General features: G+C 44.2%; 2 long non-coding RNA genes across 3 annotated transcripts; one reads left to right on the forward strand and one right to left on the reverse strand.

Moving 5' to 3' along the window:
• Window positions 1–1,386: 1,386 nt before the first annotated feature.
• Window positions 1,387–19,046, reverse strand: LOC309525434. Of its 2 annotated transcripts, none has more exons than XR_014216277.1 (5): window positions 18,138–19,046; window positions 9,696–9,757; window positions 7,089–7,188; window positions 1,733–1,839; window positions 1,387–1,511 (listed from the first exon to the last, which is right to left on the reverse strand). It is a non-coding gene; the product is annotated as an uncharacterized lncRNA (long non-coding RNA). The 2 variants fall into 2 exon arrangements; XR_014216278.1 differs by lacking the exon at window positions 18,138–19,046 and adding an exon at window positions 10,231–10,263.
• Window positions 6,718–9,702, forward strand: LOC309525405. The gene is made up of 3 exons (XR_014216239.1): window positions 6,718–6,873; window positions 7,163–7,249; window positions 7,776–9,702. It is a non-coding gene; the product is annotated as an uncharacterized lncRNA (long non-coding RNA).
• Window positions 19,047–19,313: the final 267 nt, after the last annotated feature.

Here is a 19,313-nt window from a genome sequence, read left to right on the forward strand (position 1 = left end):
CTGTCCCACCACTACCTCCACCACCTTCTTCGCTTTCTGCACAGCCCTCTACCACTCCTCTTCAAGAGTCTCTCCGTGCCGCTGCTCCGTTGCTGGCTTTCGATTCTGCCACACCAAATCTTTTTCCTGTAATTGTTCCTGCTGCCACGGGGGGAGGCCCAGCCCGCCACGAACAGTTTGATTTGAGATTCATAAAGGAACTGTATTCCTCTGTCAGGGACAATGGCTTACATTCTCCTTATTCCTGGGACTTTTTGGCACTATTTTCCAGCAAAATCTAATACCAGAGGATGCCCGCTGGCTTTAAGTGAAAAATTAGGCCTTTATTAGTACAAATGTACATAGGATCAGCCCCTAAAAAGTCAGAGGGAGGCTTTTATACATGCCCAATTACCAGGTGATGACCACTTAACCAGACAATTAGAGCAATCCTTCCCATCACAAGTACACACTTACAACACACTGTTGTTGCTCTTTGGCTCTTCAGACTAGCCCACCCCAACCTTCTTACTGAATACATGTGTTAACGGAAAAATCTGAGGGCTCCCTTGGACAAAAAGTAAAGACACCAACCAGGATAACTTGGAGCAAAACAGCAGCCTGTAGGCTTGGCCTTTATTGAACTGTTGCAACAGGGTTCCCTTCCCTTGCAAGAGAGAGGAAAGACCCAGAACAATGGGCTGCAAGACCTTATAAAAACTTTTGAAATTCCCCTCCTCTAGGTCAAGCCCACCCCCAGAAACATCATGCATACATTACAGAAAGGAGGGGTTGACATCATGCATACATTACAGAAGGGGTTGACATCATGCATACATTACAGAAAGGAGGGGTTGAGGGAGGAGTTGTGGTGGTAACCTGAGTGTCCAGTCACCCAGCTGGTTCCTCCTTTCCCCCTCCCCATGAGTACTTTCCAGGTGACAATGGGGAGTTTGCAGTTTCCTGCCCCCAGAGGGAAGATCTGATCATTGTCCTTTGTTTCAGCCTGTGGTGAATCCACTGTTCTTTGTGATTTTGATTGTCTTCTGTCTGGGATTATCAGGGTTGACATAGCAACTGGGCAGGGCTCCTGTGGATGTGCTGGGATGGTGAAGGGATTATGGCTGACCAGAAACCAAGCACCCCCCTTTGATAGTCCTTGTCACATGGAGTAAAAAATGGAACAGTGCAAATCCGATGTATGGTTGATTTTCTATGAATTTATAACAGAAATGTGGCGTATGTAGTGTGTGAGTGTGAGTGTGTGTGAAGTTTGTGCAAACAGAATGATTGGGGTGGGGGGGTTCCTGCTACAGTTCCCCCCTTCGGAGATAAGATTGCAAAGGTGGCTACTTTGCAATCCTTTTCTCTGCACAATTTAAGGTGGTAAATAATAACCTGCCATCTTTCCGTGTCTTTTGTCTTTGTCTTCTGAGTAGTTGCTCTGTGTATTAGTGGTCTGTCAATGTCTGCTTTCAGTTATCTGTGCTGATATTTTTGTTTTCTTCCGTGCTCTAGGACTTAGGGTGGATCTAGACACAGGAAAAACATACACTATGACTAAGTCAGAAATTAGATCGTTAAAATGAAAGAAAAAATCTCCACTGAAAACCGCTTTTAAAATTTCCTGCTCTCTGGTGCCATCTGCTGTTGCATGTTCAAATTACTTTTCCTTTACTAATGTAGCTGAGTCCTTAGTGTCATTACTATGCTTGGCGGGATGAATTAAAATGGGGAGATTCTTCCACGTTACCGTTTTCCTATTTCAACCTTGCTGCAATTCTTACTGCCACAATTTACAGGAACTCCATTGGGACACAGGAGACAGATCTCTGGAGATTTACTAAAGTATATGCTGTCCTTTAAATAAGAAAAGAAGGTTTTTCAAGTGAAATAAATAAATTAAGGTCTTATGTATATAATAAAGGTTCATAAATGTACCAAGCAAACACGTACATAGATATATAGGCCACATGCCTGAAGCTGCACAGGAGAGCAGCCATGGAGCCATTTTGACTCCCAGGCTGACCAGGTGTTTTCTCTGCAAGGTCAAATGGAGGAGCCTCCCCATTGTCTTCTTCACAAATCCCGTCTTAAGGGTATGTCTGTGTATGAATAGGGTGAGCCTGTGACTTGGCACAGGAACTAAGTACTTATCATTACAAAAGACTGGCCAGGCTCCCCAGGGTATCAATCCAGTAAACATTAACAGGTAAGTTGCCAGACAGGAGGTAAACCACCCACTCAGATTATGAGGTAAACAACCCACTCAGATTTCTGCTTTAGCCCGCTCTTTCTGTGATGTAGGTATGATGTATCTGGGGTGGTGGTCTTGAGCTACACCCCTTCTGTGATGTAGGTATGATGTTTCTGGGGGTGGTCTTGGACTCCAAGGCGGGCAATTTAAAATGTCTATATAAGGGCGGACACACCTTGGTTCTGGGTCCTCCTCCTCCTGCGTGTGAAGGGGGCACCCTGTTGCAACAGTTCAATAAAGATCAGGCTTACAAGCTGCTTTGCTTCTCAATATTCTCTGGTTGGCCTCTCTTTTTTCCTCCGACCGATGGAGAACCAACAAAGGACTCTAAAAGGGCTCTTGTGTCCCCCATAAGGGAATTAGGGCAGATTTTCGTTTATTACACAAGAAAGCAATGACTTTAAGCCTTGGTTTCAGATGCCACCATTATCCTAAGAGAGAGTTAGAAATGAATTATCTAGCATGCCCTTCATCATTGTGGATCCATAAATATCACAACACAAACCCATCATCTGAAACAACAACAACGTTGCAGGTTCATAGGGGGAAAGGTGCCCCTTTAGCAGTGGCATCCTGAGCAAATCAGATCCAGGAGGGCTTGCAGTGTTCCTAGGACAGCATTTCATAGAATCATAGAATCATAGAGTTGGAATAGACCACAAGGGCCATCGAGTCCAACCCCCTGCCAAGCAGGAAACACCATCAGATCACTCCTGACATATGGTTGTCAAGCCTCTGCTTAAAGACCTCCAAAGTAGGAGACTCCACCACACTCCTTGGCAGCAAATTCCACTGTCGAACAGCTCTTACTGTCAGGAAGATCTTCCAAATGTTTAGGTGGAATCTTCTTTCTTGTAGTTTGGATCCATTGCTCTGTGTCCGCTTCTCTGGAGCAGCAGAAAACAACCTTTCTCCCTCCTCTATGTGACATCCTTTTATATATTTGAACATGGCTATCATATCACCCCTTAACCTCCTCTTCTCCAGGCTAAACATGCCCAGCTCCCTTAGCCGTTCCTCATAAGGCATCGTTTCCAGGCCTTTGACCATTTTGGTTGCCCTCCTCTGGACACGTTCCAGTTTGTCAGTGTCCTTCTTGAACTGTGGTGCCCAGAACTGGACACAGTACTCCAGGTGAGGTCTGACCAGAGCAGAATACAGTGGCACTATTACTTCCCTTGATCTAGATGCTATACTCCTATTGATGCAGCCCAGAATTGCATTGGCTTTTTTAGCTGCTGCGTCACACTGTTGGCTCATGTCAAGTTTGTGGTCAACCAAGACTCCTAGATCCTTTTCACATGTACTGCTCTCAAGCCAGGTGTCACCCATCTTGTATTTGTGCCTCTCATTTTTTTTGCCCAAGTGCAATACTTTACATTTCTCCCTGTTAAAATTCATCTTGTTTGTTTTTGCCCAGTTCTCTAATCTGTCAAGGTCATTTTGAAGTGTGATCCTGTCCTCTGGGGTGTTAGCCACCCCTCCCAGTTTGGTGTCATCTGCAAATTTGATCAGGATGCCCTTGAGTCCATCATCCAAGTCGTTGATAAAGATGTTGAATAAGACCGGGCCCAAGACAGAACCCTGTGGCACCCCACTAGTCACTCTTCTCCAGGATGAAGAGGAACCATTGATGAGCACCCTTTGGGTTCGGTCAGTCAGCCAGTTACAAATCCACTGAGTGGTAGCATAGTCAAGACTACATTTTACCAGCTTCTTTACAAGAATATCATGGGGCACCTTGTGAAATGCTTTGCTGAAATCAAGGTAGGCTACATCCACTGCGTTCCCTTCATCTACCAGGCTTGTAATTCTGTCAAAAAACGAGATCAGGTTAGTCTGACATGACTTATTTTTCAGAAATCTATGCTGACTATTGGTGATCACAGCATTCCTTTCTAGGTGCTCACAGACTGTTTGCTTAATGATCTGCTCCAGAATCTTCCCTGGTATTGATGTCAGTCTGACTGGGCGGTAATTATTTGGGTCCTCTCTTTCCCCCTTTTTGAAAATAGGGACAACATTTGCCCTCCTCCAGTCTGCCGGGACTTCGCCTGTTCTCCAGGAATTCTCAAAGATGACTGCCATTGGTTCTGAGATCACATCTGCCAGTTCTTTTAACACTCTTGGATGCAGTTCATCTGGCCCTGGAGACTTGAATACATCTAAACTAGCCAAGTATTCTTGTACTATCTCCTTAGTTATTCTGGGCTGTGTTTCCTCTGCTGAATCATTTGCTCCAAATTCTTCAGGTCGGGCATTGTTTTCTTTATCGGAGAAGACTGAGGCAAAGAAGGCATTGAGGAGTTCAGCCCTTTCTGTGTCCCCTGTTTGCATTTCACCATCTTCTCCTCTGAGTGACCCCACTGTTTCTTTGTTCTTCCTTTTGCTACGAACATACCCATAAAAGCCTTTTTTGTTGCTTTTAACCTCTCTAGCAAGCCTGAGTTCATTCTGTGCTTTAGCTTTTCTGACTTTGTGTCTACACGTGCTGGCTATTTGTTTGAATTCCTCTTTGGTGGTTTCCCCCCTTTTCCATTTTTTGTACACATCCTTTTTTAATCTTAACTCAGTTAAAAGTTCTTTGGAGAGCCACCCTGGCTTCTTTAGGCACCTTCCATGTTTCCGTCTCATTGGTATTGCCTGACGTTGTGCTTTTACTATCTCCCTCTTAACAAACTCCCAGCCATCATGAACTCCCTTTCCTTTTAGTATTACTGTCCATGGGATCTCACCCAGCACTTCCCTAAGTTTTGTGAACCTAGATGACCAATGGAGATGACTTTATATTATTACATTTCTCCTCTGGCCACCTTTAATCCTCACAACAACCCTGTGTGGTGGGTTGGTCTGAAAGACAGACAACCCCAAGGTCACCTAGTGAGGTTGAGTGGGGATTTGAACCCTCTAGCCCAGGAGTCCCAAACCTTTTGGGCCTTGGGACACATTTAGAAATCTAAGAAACGGTTGTGGGTGACCTTGAGCCAGTCACTGCCTCTCAGCCTAACCTGCCACACAGGGTTGTTGTGGGGATCAAATGAGGAAAGGGGAAACGCCGTGTGTGGCCCTTGAAGCTCCTTGGATAAAAAGTGGGGAGTAAGTGCAATGAATAAAATTAGGGTTGCCATATTTCAAAAAAGTAAAGTTCCTATTACCTGCAAAGTTGTTTTTTTAGAAAACCTCCCCCCAAAAAACCGACACACATATAGCTATAGCTATAGATTGATGTACAGTGGTACCTCGCAAGACGAACGCCTCGCAAGACGGAAAACCCGCTAGACGAAAGGGTTTTCCGTTTTGGAGGCGCTTCGCAAGACGAATTTCCCTATGGGCTTGCTTCGCAAGACGACAGCCCATAGGGAAATATCCGGGACAGCGGGGAAGCGCAGCGCGTCTTCCCCACTGTCCTCGGACCTCCTCCGAAGCCGGGCGGTGGGGCGGGAACGCCTCCTCCCGCCGCCGCCGGGCTTCGGAACGCTGCTCCGAAGCCGGGCGGCGGGGAGGGAACACCTTCTGAAGGCGGGCGGGGGGCGAAAGTCTTTGTCCCCCCTGCCTGCCTTCCCAGGGGCTTTTAAATCGCCCCGGACAGCGGAGAAGTCCTCCGCTGTCCCGGGGCGACTTTAAAATGCCGCCCGCCAGCATTTTAAGATCGCCCGGACAGTGGAGAAGTCCTCCGCTGTCCCGGGGTTTTTTAAAATGCTGGGGGTGGGAAGAAAAGCCCTTGTCCCCCCCCCCCCCCAGCCTTCAGAAGAGGTCCGGGGACAGACTGTCCCCGGACCTGGTCTGAAGGCGGTTTCCCTAGGAACGCATTAATTGATTTTCAATGCATTCCTATGGGAAACTGTGCATTGCAAGACGAAAAACTCGCAAGACGAAGAGACTTGCGGAACGAATTAATTTGGTCTTGCGAGGCACCACTGTATAGATATAAAATAGGTCTAAATGGTGATGGCCCCCATCAGCTGTTACCATTGGCTGCTAATGACCTATGATGTCATAAAGGAATGGAAGTTCAGTGGATATGAAGGGAAATGCTTTTTTCCCAGTGGAAAAACCAGGTCCATGGTTGAGATATCCCACTCACTCTCTGTTTGCCTTCCAAGAATATCTGAGAATCATAGAATCATAGAGTTGGAAGAGACCACAAGAGCCATCGAGTCCAACCCCCTGCCAAGCAGGAAACACCATCAGAGCACTCCTGACATATGCTTGTCAAGCCTCTGCTTAAAGACCTCCAAAGAAGGAGACTCCACCACACTCCTTGGCAGCAAAGTCCACTGTCGAACAGCTCTTACTGTCAGGAAGTTCTTCCTAATGTTTAGGTGGAGAACTACTAGGTTTTCCAGACACCATCTGTAGAAGGTAATCTAAGCCTGCTTTAATCTTTTGTAAATTTATTGTCGGCTTAAAGCTTTGTTATCATTGTTAGTTGATATGTTACTGTCCCTTTAAGTAAAAGCCCAGTAGAAAACCCTGGGGGAGAGGAAGGAAATGCAGGCTTCTGGGAATGCTGAGTCATGTTTTAGGCCTCTCTCAAGCTGCAGGAATAATTCTGCATGAAAATAAAGTTAAGTTTTTCTTCCTTGGTTGGGGTGTAAAAAAGAAAGCAATGAAGAGAACTGTAGAGTTTCAGCAAGGTGAGGACAATTTATTTATTTTGTTCATTTGAAAACCTTTCCAATCTACTTAATATTTAGAAACCTCTAAGAAGTATGCAGACAAGCAACATAAAAATAGAATAAAACTGCATCATAAAAACAGAGTTATAAAAACCAGGAAAGCAGAATTATAAAAACTGATAAATATTATCTTATTAATCTTAAGAATTCATAAATTAATAATAAGATGATACCTTGCACCTGCAGGAGTGGATAAAATCTATCCTAATACAAGTTGCCATTATGTCTCTGCTGCTGTTTAAAACAGGTAACCGAATTGATCAGCAGCACAGTCTGAAACAAACAGCATTTTTGGTAGTACATTCATTTTCACTACTGAGATTCTACTCACCAGGTATAAGTTCATTCTTCTCCATCTCTGTAAGTCTACTATAACCACATTTCATATTTTCAGTCATTTTGACATAACATTGCATTTTTATTCATCAACCAAACCACCAGATATTTAACCTTCTTTTCAACTTTCAACCGTGTCAGACAGATCCTGTCATGTACCTTTAGATTTTTGATCCATGTTTTTTACTAAAACGAAATGGATCAACATATTCAATTTCATCCACGTGGGTCTGCCACCACTCTAGCAAGCAACTTACCCCACAAAGGGGCGTTTGTGAGCAAGTGTAGTTCCTCCTTTCCCTCCCTGGTCCCCTTCCTATTTTCCTTTTGTTCTCACCCAACAGAACACAATGGGCAATGGTTGTGACGGTATCAAACTGAACATTTCCATGATTTTGTATTGTACACGATGGAAACCTCTTTTCCTTGGGTATGCTGTCTGTCATTCAGTGGAGTTAGTCCCACCCTCAAGTTCTTTGATGAGCCACACTGAAATAACTGCTTCACCTTTTTCTCCCATGCAGACCACATGGATGCTACCATGTGAAGGAAGCAAATTGGCAGGTGGAAGGAGGTGATCATCTGGCATCAGGATGCTGTGGAGCAGAAGAGAAGGCAAGTTTGCTTGCAAAAGCCAGTGGATTTGCAGAGTGGGTGGCGAGTTTGTGGTCTGAAGGTGGCTGATATCCATGGCAGAAGCTGGCTGATGTCCAATGACTTACCAACCAGAAACGGGCGAGTAGCCGGAAGGTGGCTTATGTTTGATAGTGGACCAAGCAGAAGCTGGCAGATGTAGGTGGATGGATGCTGGTGGAATTCGCATTCGGAAGCTTTTGGACCAAATGGCTTTGGTAGCACTTTTTGTATAGCTTTGCAGTAGCACCATATTTAACTTTGCTGTTTAATGTTGTTTGGAGGGGTGGAGCCCTCCCAAACATTTGGTCCCCATTGAAAATAATTGTTTTACCTAAACCAGGTAGAGATCCTAAGGAAGTGCAATCTTACAGATGGATCACCCTGTTCAACCAACTTTTCAGTCATGGCTTCCAGCAGGGTGATCCATACAATTGTCAATTCGGACCAAACCAGATTTATCCCAGGCAGACACAACACACATGCAGGTTAGTCAATATAATATATGACAGTAATTAAGAAGAATCCCAGCCCTTTGGTGATGTCACTGGACATTTACAAGGCCTTTGACTTTTTAGAATGGGGGTACTTTTAAAGTCTTAGAACACTATCAGATGGGCAAAACGTTTATGACTACTATCAGAATCCTCTGTGCCTCTCACCAGGCCACTGTTGGCACAAATGCTGTGAATTTGAACTCTGTTCATATTGGCAAGTGAGCAAAACAAGGTTTTCCCCTGTCCACATTGCTCTTTGCTGTTTCTCTGGAACCATTAGCAGTTTCATTGCTCATGTATCAAGGGCCATCGGGGAAAGGTTGAATAGCATTTATTAAACTTTTATGCTGATGACATGATGTATATGTTACCTAACCCTCAGGAAGCCCTACCAATATTCAAATTAGAATTGGGGAAATTAAAAATAAAATACTGGGTCTTAGAACTAATCTTAAGAAGTTGCTGATAACTTGTTATAACATAGGTCTGATGGAAGAAATCAAGCTTAAACAAATGACTCGAGCTAAGTTTTACTATCGTCAGATCCAATAAGAAATGGGTTGACGTGGAAGGTGAAATGATACCAGACACAAAAATAGGGGTGCTTCCTTTTATTAGGCTCTCCAAAACAACTTTAGATACAATGCATAGCCTATACATATTGAATATGCTACAGGTATGGAAAAGGTGGCAGCGCTGTCAGTCTCTGTTATACTTGCCTCTAATGCCACAGTTTTCACCCTCAAGTCCAGGATTCGGCCTTGCGTAGTACAATCCTTTCATGGGAGGGGGCCAGGGAAACGCCATTTACATTCCATGATTTCCATTGTTAATGACAAACTGTTATCCAAAGAACAACTTAAAATAAATACAGGAGATCCAGGCCTAGCCTGGTTACAAGAAAGAGGTATTTACAGAAATTGCACAAATTTTAAAGGCTGAAAATCAGGCAACCCCACAACTTGCATTAAAAAATGTGTGAGATAACAATCTGAAACAGTTTTCTTTAATACAGTTATTAACTTCGTGGCTGGCAGTTGCAATACTACCTATAGCACAAAAATTGAAGACTTAACATGAATTTCCTCCTGCATTGTGGTGCAAAATTATTTGGTCTCTTGCTGAAAAATTTAATTTTCAACATTTGGTGTAATCAGAGGCAAAGAACCTGTGGAACATGTACATGTGATTTGGTCGGACTTTATATCTTATGTTCCAACTGACAACTTACAAGACTTCTTACCTGCACCTAAAAAAGAAATATGTATTTCCTGATTAGCATATATGTATAAATTGAACTATGGTTGTACTTACCCATGTTATGTATGCTTCTCTTCAACAACTTTCTGGGTTGGACTTAATTGTTCTTTGTTCTTCTGTAAAGAAAAAGAAAATGTTAGTTTTGTGAAATGCAATAAAAAAAATCAAAAAAGAAGCAGGCAGATGTTGCATGGCTGAAGTTGGCTGATTTTTGCAGATGTAAGCCAGCGGAGGTTCTCCCCTGAAGCTGTGAAGAGTGACTGATGGACTGGGTGTTTGCTGTTGCATGTTACTCCACTGATGTCACCGTGAAGCTTTAAAAGGGGATTAAACAAATTCAGTGGCTACTACTCACAGGATCAAAGGTATTACGCCTTTGCGTTGGGGAACAGTGTTGAGAGGGTGATATTGTGATCACATCCTGCTTGTGAGCTTCCCAGAGGCATCCGATTGATCAATGAGAACAGGATGTTGTTAAGACAATTTCTTACAGAAAGCTTAAATAAATGGTAGGCTGATGGCTCTTCCTTACCATGTCTCCAGAGTTGTATAGAATAACTAGGAACTCTATCCCGCTCATGTTGCTCACCAACCCTGCCTACAGCTCCACCTCCCGGGGGGGGGGGACAGCCCGGAGCCCCCTACACTTTGCCAACCTTCTCCTAACCCATTAGACGGGGGAACAGAACGAGATGACCTAATTGTGATGTCACATGACTGGCAGAAAGTTATGCGGGTGGAGAAAGTAGGCAGGAAGTTCTGTTTCCCCCCCTCTCATAATCCTAGAACCTGGGGTTATTCAATGAAGCTGAATGCTGGGAGCAGAAGGATGTATTTATTCACACAGTGTGTAGTTTAACTATGGAATTTGTTATCAGAGAATGTGGCGATTGCAATTTGCCATCAACCTGGATGGCTTTGAAAGGGAATCAGATAAATTCATGGAAGATAAGGCTACTGTCCGTATGACAAACAACTTGTGGGCCCTGTGTTATTTGAGTAATAAGAAAATGCTTCCAAGGACATTTCCCTGGTGTACTTCAATATCGCTGAATCACATGGGTACTGCTTCATACAAGTGAGTTTTCATGTGAATCAGGAACCCACCTGGTTTGACTTTTAAGCAGCAGCGTACAAGTTGCCCATGAATTGCGTCTCTATGGTTATGCCAGCTTTGGTTTGGATTTCATGACTATACTCTTTATCCGATTTCTTAAAGGATTACCATACCCAAATCTCTCTAGAATCCTGTTTTGTTTTTTTCATCCCAGCTACCTGATTCCTACAACTCTTTCCTTATATATTTGAGCAGGGAGTGACTGGGAACCTGCCTTAACTGCCTTAAACCACAGCACGGACTACTACAGCAACAAGCTAATGAGCTTGTGGAGATACAGTGACTGAATAAGCTCCTTAGTCCATTTATAAGTAGCTTGCAGCATTTAGAAGCTCTGTTACTTCTTTGCTCTAAATCTATTATTCCTCTCAAGTTAAAAAAAAAATCCCCTTCCGTGAGAGGCAAGCATTTTGTGGCTTGCAGTTAATTGCTGTTGGCATCTGTCTGTCTCGAGATAATGGAGTGTGCCTCTGGGGGTGAAGTCAAACTGTGTTGTCAGCAGTGACCTTGCAAGGGGAAAAGCCTTGGCAGTCAGTGTGTATAGAGGTCCTGGGCTGTTCAGAAGACAGGACCTCCCTCTCGACCTTGCTGATGTGCTCCAAAGGAAAGCAGAGCAAGATGTTTGACACCAGCTTGGCTGCAGGATTTGCCAGAAGGAGACGTACAAGGCGCCATCCAGCCGTCTTAGGAACTCCACTCTGGATTTGTGTAGGGTTTAGTCCTCGGCTTTTTATTTTCCTGAAGATACCCCACAAGGCAGCAGGTTTAGGATCAGCTTTCCTTCTAGATGGGCTACCTACCTGGGTTGCCAAGCCCCATCTTCCGCTCACCTCCCTCTACAGCACATGCAGAAACCGCCTTCTTGACCATTGGACCAACTATTGGTCTCATCTGTGTGATCCACCAGAGTCTGTCTTCACATGCAGAGGAGAGGCTGACCCTAACTCACCAAGGGCTTGACCCACTCATCAGTTATCCTTGCCTGTTTAGCCAGCCAATTGAAGCAGTTTCCTAGGGTGTGGCTGCTGTCACATGCTGACAGCTTCTAGGAGCCACTGGGGAGAGCTGGGTAGTGGGCAAACTACCCCAGAAGGAGCATGAACTGTCCCCCACCAAAGGTACTATCCCTCCCCTGACACCCCAGCAATTAATTAGGTGCCCAATATAGTTACATGGACGCAGGTGGCGCTGTGGTCTAAACCATTGAGCCTCTTGGGCTTGCCAATCGGAAGGTCGGTGGTTTGAATCCCTGTGAGGGGGTGAGCTCCCGTTGCTCGGTCCCAGCTCCTGCCAACCTAGCAGTTCGAAAGCAAGCCAAAAAGTGCAAGTAGATAAATAGGTACCGCTCCAGCAGGAAGGTAAACGGCGCTTCCGTGCGCTGCTCTGGTTTCGCCAGAAGCGGCTTAGTCATGCTGGCCACATGACTCAGAAAAACTGCAGACAAATGCTGGCTCCCTCCCTCGGTCTGTAAAGCGAGATGAGCATTGCAACCCCAGAGTCGTCTGCAACTGGACTTAACTGTCAGGGGTCCTTTACCTTTACGATTTTTCATATAGTTACAGGGGTCGTGGAAGTTGGATTCTAACAACATCCAAAGGGACATGGGTTAGCTCCCCTAGACATACAGTGGTACCTCGGGTTAAGTACTTAATTCATTCTGGAGGTCCGTTCTTAACCAGAAACTGTTCTTAACCTGAAGCACCACTTTAGCTAATGGGGCCTCCTGCTGCTGCCACGCCGCTGCTGCGCGATTTCTGTTCTCATCCTGAAGCAAAGTTCTTAATCTGAGGTACTATTTCTGGGTTAGCGGAGTCTGTAACCTGAAGCGTATGTAACCTGAAGCGTATGTAACCTGAGGTACCACTGTACAGCTAAAATAAAAGATACTGTATTGTGTGGAGTTTCCAGGTAGCGAAATGACAGTCCACAATATTGGATTTAGATGTGTATAAACTTTATTTTGCATGTCTCTACAGAAGGGAATGCAACCCTCAAGTGGAAGAAGGTTCCCCACGTACCCTGGGGTTAGATGGAGGTGTTGTGTAGTCTGGAATAAGGGAGCTTTTTATGTTCCCAGTGCTGTTAATTGTCCCCTTTCAATGTCAGGGGTGAAGGGTGGGCACCTCAGTGCAGCACAAAGAGTCAAGGGCCTCAACTATGTGAGGTTAATTTGCACTGAGGGCCAATCGGTTGCTAGGCAACCATTTGATCTAACTGTATTGCATGGCTGGCAATAGGGCTTGTAATTATGCAAATAGATGTGAGAAGAGTAGATTGATTGTTGCCAGTGTCACAAAGGTAAATCTGCCTCCCCAGGTATTTTCTAAATTTCTCTTGGGAATTTGGTCATAAGCAGGAGTAATGAAGAGACACTTGAAGAATTGGGATTGGATTTTCTAAATAACTAAAAAGGCAGGCCAAACCCAATTAAAGGAGCAGAATGTGGACAGAAAGGCTAGTTCACAAACATGGATTATAATAAATATTTATCCCCTTTGAATTTTTGCAAAAGATTTAACATTGCTCATATACTATAGAACTTACTGGGAGAATACAGTTTGCACACTTGAGATAGGCATCCATCGAAATAAAGTACTGGTTCTTTTGAGCCTGCTGATTTTTTGGGGAATGAGGTTTCGTAAAGTAAATGCCAGTGTCAGAGGTAGTTTAGTATTCTGAAATCTGACTTATCTACAATAGTCTGCATACGGTTGCTTCAATAAGTATGCAGCCTTGGTGGAAGCACAAGCAAACCAGGAAAGTTGTTTGGTTCCATTCATAAAAAACCATTGAAGCTCCCTCTAATGGCCAGATTATATAATAAATTTTTACAGTATAGTGTTCTGAATTTGCTTTGCTTAAGTGGCTCACCAAGGGAGATCTTGTGCCTAGGTTTGCCCCTAGATTAAGCTTTGGGTTAGGCATACCAGAGCAGTTCATGTTGGACAGTGTTGTGGTGCCATGGATTGGAGTTGCCTGAACATTATTTGGGGCCCAGAGCTGCTGAAATCTTGAGGGGGTTTTTTATTTACAGGCTGCATCTAAATCCATTTCTGTCTGATTCTGGATGCCATGTAGAGTAAATCCTATTCATGTTGAAACAGAAATAAGTCTCAGTGTTCAAACTCTCGAGTATGATTGCAGCCCAAGTAACTGATTTCATTGAGCATAAGCATTCCTAATGTGTGTAGGATGGATCTTAAATAAGAAAGCAGAAACTATTCAGTAAGGAACTAGGAACCAGAAATAAGGTATTAAGAACTAGGATCTACCGAAAGAGCCTTATCCCTGACTAGCTGAAGCAGAAAATGGAGAAATAGCTTGACTTGGTTAAAAAAACCAAAGAGTTACCTGAGCTCCTAAACGTTATCTTTCTCCACAATGCCATAATAGATGTGCCTCAGTCTAACCCAGAGGTTAGATGCTTAATAGGTCAAATTTAACAGGGAAAAAAATGTATCTTGCAGCTCACTTCGGATACAGCGTAGTTATCTATTTACCTCTGAATACCTGATGTCTAGGTCCAGTATACAGCCTGGAATAGACTTTTTTGGAACTAAATGGATTTTGCAAGTGGCCATGTGGGTTACTCATTAATATCTCAATCAAAGTCTCCAAAGTTCTAAGCCAGGGTTATGGAATATTAAGCTTCATGGGAAAGGGATCTAAGTCAATTCACTGCTGTAGGCATTTGGTTGCCATTGAAAAAGTCACTATGGATTTGGAAGCCTCACTGTACAGTACTGCTAAATAATTGCTTTGAGGTACATAAAACTCCATTACATAGTTATTGGAGCTAGAAAGGGCTTCAGATTGGCTCGCTCTTGAGAGTCCAATGCACCCTGCACATTACATAACTCTGTTCGCCTTTTGTAATAATAGGTTGGGGATATTAGCAGGGCTAAGGTTATGTAAGAGATGTTATTATTAATGAACTCCTACAATTAGAATGCACAAAGAACCTATTTCATAGCACAGCAAGCACCCTACATATACCCATTATCAGTAAAACTCATTCTGTTTCTATGACAACTAGTACTGGAAAAACTCAGGTATGTAATTTTTCCTAGATGGGAAGGCCGTCACCAAAACAAACACTCTGGCATACACACACACATGCTCATGCACACACACACACACACAATATATACGTACGTACACATGTACTTTTTCATCTTCATAATAATGGCTGTCATCTTCAGCATAAGGCATATTGGTTTACGACATCACTCTTATGCTCTTCTTTTGTTCTGGCTTTGCTTTTGCCTGATCGCTTGCTTCCACAAGTCCATATGTACAAATGTCTTTCCACTACACTGCCGGTGCAGTCAACGAGCCGTGCACCGTCTTTAGCAGTAATTAATGTTTCAGGTTCCTGCCCTCCCCAAAACATGGGAAATGTTGTATTGGGTCAGCTGTATCCATTCATGCCATATGGGCAGGGCTTTGTAGCAGAGGTCCCCAGTCTTAACAGAATGAACAGAAAGGCCCCCGAAACAGCAGGGCTGGGTTACCATACAGTTAAGTATGGGTTAAGTATTTAATTCATTCCAGAGGTCCGTTCTTAACCTGAAACTGTTCTTAGCCTGAAGCACCACTTCAGCTAATGGGGCCTCCTGCTGCTGCCGCGCCGCCAAAGCACGATTTCTGTTCTCATCCTGAAGCAAAGTTCTTAACCTGAAGCACTATTTCTGGGTTAACGGAGTCTGTAACCTGAAGCGTATGTAACCTGAAGCGTATGTAACCTGAGGTACCACTGTATTCTGAAGTAAGTGAAATAATATGTTCTATCATCTAAAGCAGAGCTTTCTAAACTGTGTGTTGTGACACATTAGAGTGTCAGCTGCAGTGTGTAGGTGCGTCGTGTGAAAGGGGTTAGTTTAACTTCTGGTTTGCTAGTAAAACTGAATTACTGTGTCATGCGTGTTTAAAAAGTGTGTCACTGGCATGAAAAGATTGGAGAGCTCTGGTCTAAGGATTGTGCAGGGTTGTAAGGCCATTCAGTCCAGAGTAGAAAAAACGGCGTAACTTCACCCACGGACTGTATTGGTTAAACAAGTCCTCCTCCCTCAACAGCTAATATCTCCCACAAGGTAGCCATGAAGCTCTCCATGCAGAAAGAAGCTCTCTTGGTGAATACCCTGTGATCCACTTCAGCCATTGCTAATGTTAGCCAAACAACCAGCACTGTATGTCCCAGACGGCTATTCATTTTGACCTGTCTCAGAGGATACATATACAATGATGGTATCAAGTGTTCTGTACCTTGAAAGTACAACAGAAATCACAAATGAGAGTATTTCTTATTAAAGGTCACAACTAATTCTGGCCAGTCCAACCTCATAGCAAAAGAAAATGCCACAAATAGGACCACTACCCAAAACAAGCTTATAATCTCCCCTATACACTACGGTCTAGTGTAGGTTAATAGGAGAGAATAGATCACAGAATAGTACCCTAAAAGAGCCACATATTGGAGGGGAAGGCTAAAACAACAACAAAAAGCAGACCACTTTGGGACAGCCCTTCCTTTCTTTTTTGCCATTCAAATAAATTCTTTCCTTTTGCCCTTTCTGGAAATACAAAACCATTCTAGTTATTTTGACAGAGCACAATATAAAAATTATACCTTTGCATGCCAGACAGCTATCATTGTCAAATAACAAGAGTCTCACAGGCAGCACAGCAAAATGCAGAAATCAAGATTGTTCCTTGTGACCACAATCTTCTGCCTTCTATTTGAAAATGACTATTTTTTAAAAAAAACAACAAAACAGGCACACGTAATGCCACTGCTGCTCAATATTTTATTCAGTTGGGAAGCAATTAAAATTCTCCATTTAAATGATGAGATTATTATTTTGTTTGTTTCCTCTTTCGTAAAATGCTTTGTCTCTTTTATACGCAGTTTGTGACCTTTTGCATCGATTCCCAGATATTGCATAAGGAAACATAGTTTTGTTGATGACTATTTGGAGAAGCAGCGTGCAGAAAATCGTTCAGACCACTCAATATCCTTTCAGCATCTTACATTATTCTTTGTTCCATTACCCAAGAGAGTTTCAGGCACATTGTGGCCTCATTGAAATGTGCATTCTCAGGTGCACAAGAGTTAGAACACGTGGGATCCTGTTGACAGTACACATGTAAGGCCAAAATCCACAAACTATGTGCAAAGTATTTTCATGGATAAAGCTAAAGTGATTATTCAATCAGGTGTAGTAAAAGTGAACTCTTACACCTGGAGGAAAGAGAGGCATGCCTCTTCCTACATGCTAGAGCAGCAAATTCAGCTTTTGACTGGCCCAACATCACAGCCAGGCAGCCAACAGAGAGGGCCTTGCCACTGAAAGAAGGAATGAGCTCAGTCTGGATTTGGCTTCATAGCTGTCTTGAACCTGCCTCCACCCCATTCCAATCAGCAGAGTGTCCACCTTAATGAATAGACATGAGTAGCTTTCTTCAAGACACTCTCTGAAGGCACTCAAACAGCAGCAAAGCTGGTAACACACTAACAGAAGAAACACAAAAAAGATAAGACTGAACATTTTGTCTGGAAAACTGAGACACATCATTGCTAGGTACTGTACTGTTAGTGAAGTTAAAAGCTCTAGATAAATACTATATACAGTTATTAGTGACTATTCATACACTAAGTAGGTACTAGAGATTGCCAGATCTTTAAAATGTCTTGCTGTATCTCCTCTGGAGTAATTGTTGCAAAATCTGAAGAACATACAGTATGCACAAACTGTCTGATATTACAATGGCCCTATGCCAAAAGTAATAATCACATTTATGAATCTACTCTTCCTCTGTGGAACACACTAGCATTTCAGCCATGATAGTCCTGTGAGAGGTTAGGCTGAGTCAGGGACGCGGACTTATAAAAAATATTGGGGGGGCCCGGGAAAGCTCGTGAAATGTAAATAAGCTCATGAATATGCAAATAAGCTCATGAATATGCAAATAAAGTGGCGCCGCCCCCTCGTGAGCGAATAGGGGAGAGCGTGCTGCTGCCTATTAATCAGCTCCGGAACAGCTGATATGCGGGAAACCTGGGGCTAGAGGCAGAAGCCCCCGCCCCCGGGGATTCCCCTGTTCTCGCGGGGGACGGCCGGGGCTCTCCAGCTAGGGCGCGCGGCTGGCTGGCTGGCTGGGGAGGGAGCAGGTGGGGAGGAGGCGGGGGACGGCGGCAAGGGCGCCCGAGATTATTGGGGGGGCTGAGCCCCCCCAAAATTTTTTTTGAGGGGGCTCAAGCCCCCTCAAGCCCCATGGAGTCGGCGCCTATGGGCTGAGTGAAAGTAACTCGCCCATACTTCAAAGTGATCTCTGGTCATTGCTCCACACTGGCTCTGTGTGATTATGTCAGTATATACCTGATGGTCAGGGACGTTTACAGAACAGTCAGAGGACTACTGTAGTAGAAGTTCAAACTTCTCATGTGTTCAGAAGTCCATGCATCACACAGAAAGGATCACAGGAAGCATCCATGTGTAGCTTCTATCTTCAAAATGGAATCATATAACTTGGGGGGGGGGCAGTGGGAAGAGGCTTATTTTTTCAATCCATGTGGTCATTTTTTTAATTTAATTTTTGCAGAAAGGGATCACACTCCAACTGAATAGTGATGAAAAGTAGCCAGTTAATACAAAATGACTGTGTGTGTGTGTGTGCACATATGCAAAAAACCCCAATGAACTCTTGAGGATTCCCCCACACAGCTCATAGTGCGCTGTCCAACCATTTGTGCTTGTTGCTAACTAATGTGGCCACTTCACAATCTGCAAGTGCAATTCATGCACAAAAGAACATGACACTGATTGAAACAAACCACGAATTCTTCATACATTATGTGTAGAGCTTGAATGTGCACGTGGGGAAGCAGAATCACGTCCAATGATTCTGCCTGTGAAAGAGATTACATGTTTGAACAGGCATATCATTCATAGACTGGTAAAAGAGCCAGTGGAAAGTGTTAAGATGTGTCCAAAGAGGCTTCAAATTCCACCTCAGCTGACTGTGGATGCTCAAAGTACACACTATAATTTTCTGCGCCTCTGCCCATCTAACAAAGTAGTGTAAATGGGGCAAACCCAATGAAGGCAGCTGAGTTTAGGCCGAGGTGGAATCCGAAGCCCAGCTTCTCGAACAAAACCAACACCCATCGAGATTCAATTTATTGTAATGGCTTGGTTTTAAACTCACTTATGGCCGGTTAGAAAGCAGGCAGCGAAGAGAGAGAGTGTGACAAAAATCCACACCGGGGTCTGCTCAAAGGACCAGCTGCGCCTCCCTCCACTGTGACGAGATTGAATGGAGGAGACATGGGTGGGAGAGGAGACTGCAAGCCGCTCGGGGCAGGGGGCCGCCGCTCAGCCAAAGGCGCTATAAATAGGCGAGATCCCCCCAGCCAGCGACAGAGCGAGCGAGGCCTGCCCGCTCGGCGTGCCAGATTTGCAGCGGGCGGGCAGGGCCCCCTGCTGCCCGCCGGCTGTGTACGCAACAAGGCGGGCTTTCGCCGAGCGAGGCGGCGCTGACTCAGCCTGGGCCGA

The sequence above is a fragment of the Podarcis vaucheri genome (genome assembly GCF_965113315.1).
Source record: "Podarcis vaucheri genome assembly, chromosome: 2".
In the NCBI taxonomy this organism is placed as follows: domain Eukaryota; kingdom Metazoa; phylum Chordata; class Lepidosauria; order Squamata; family Lacertidae; genus Podarcis; species Podarcis vaucheri.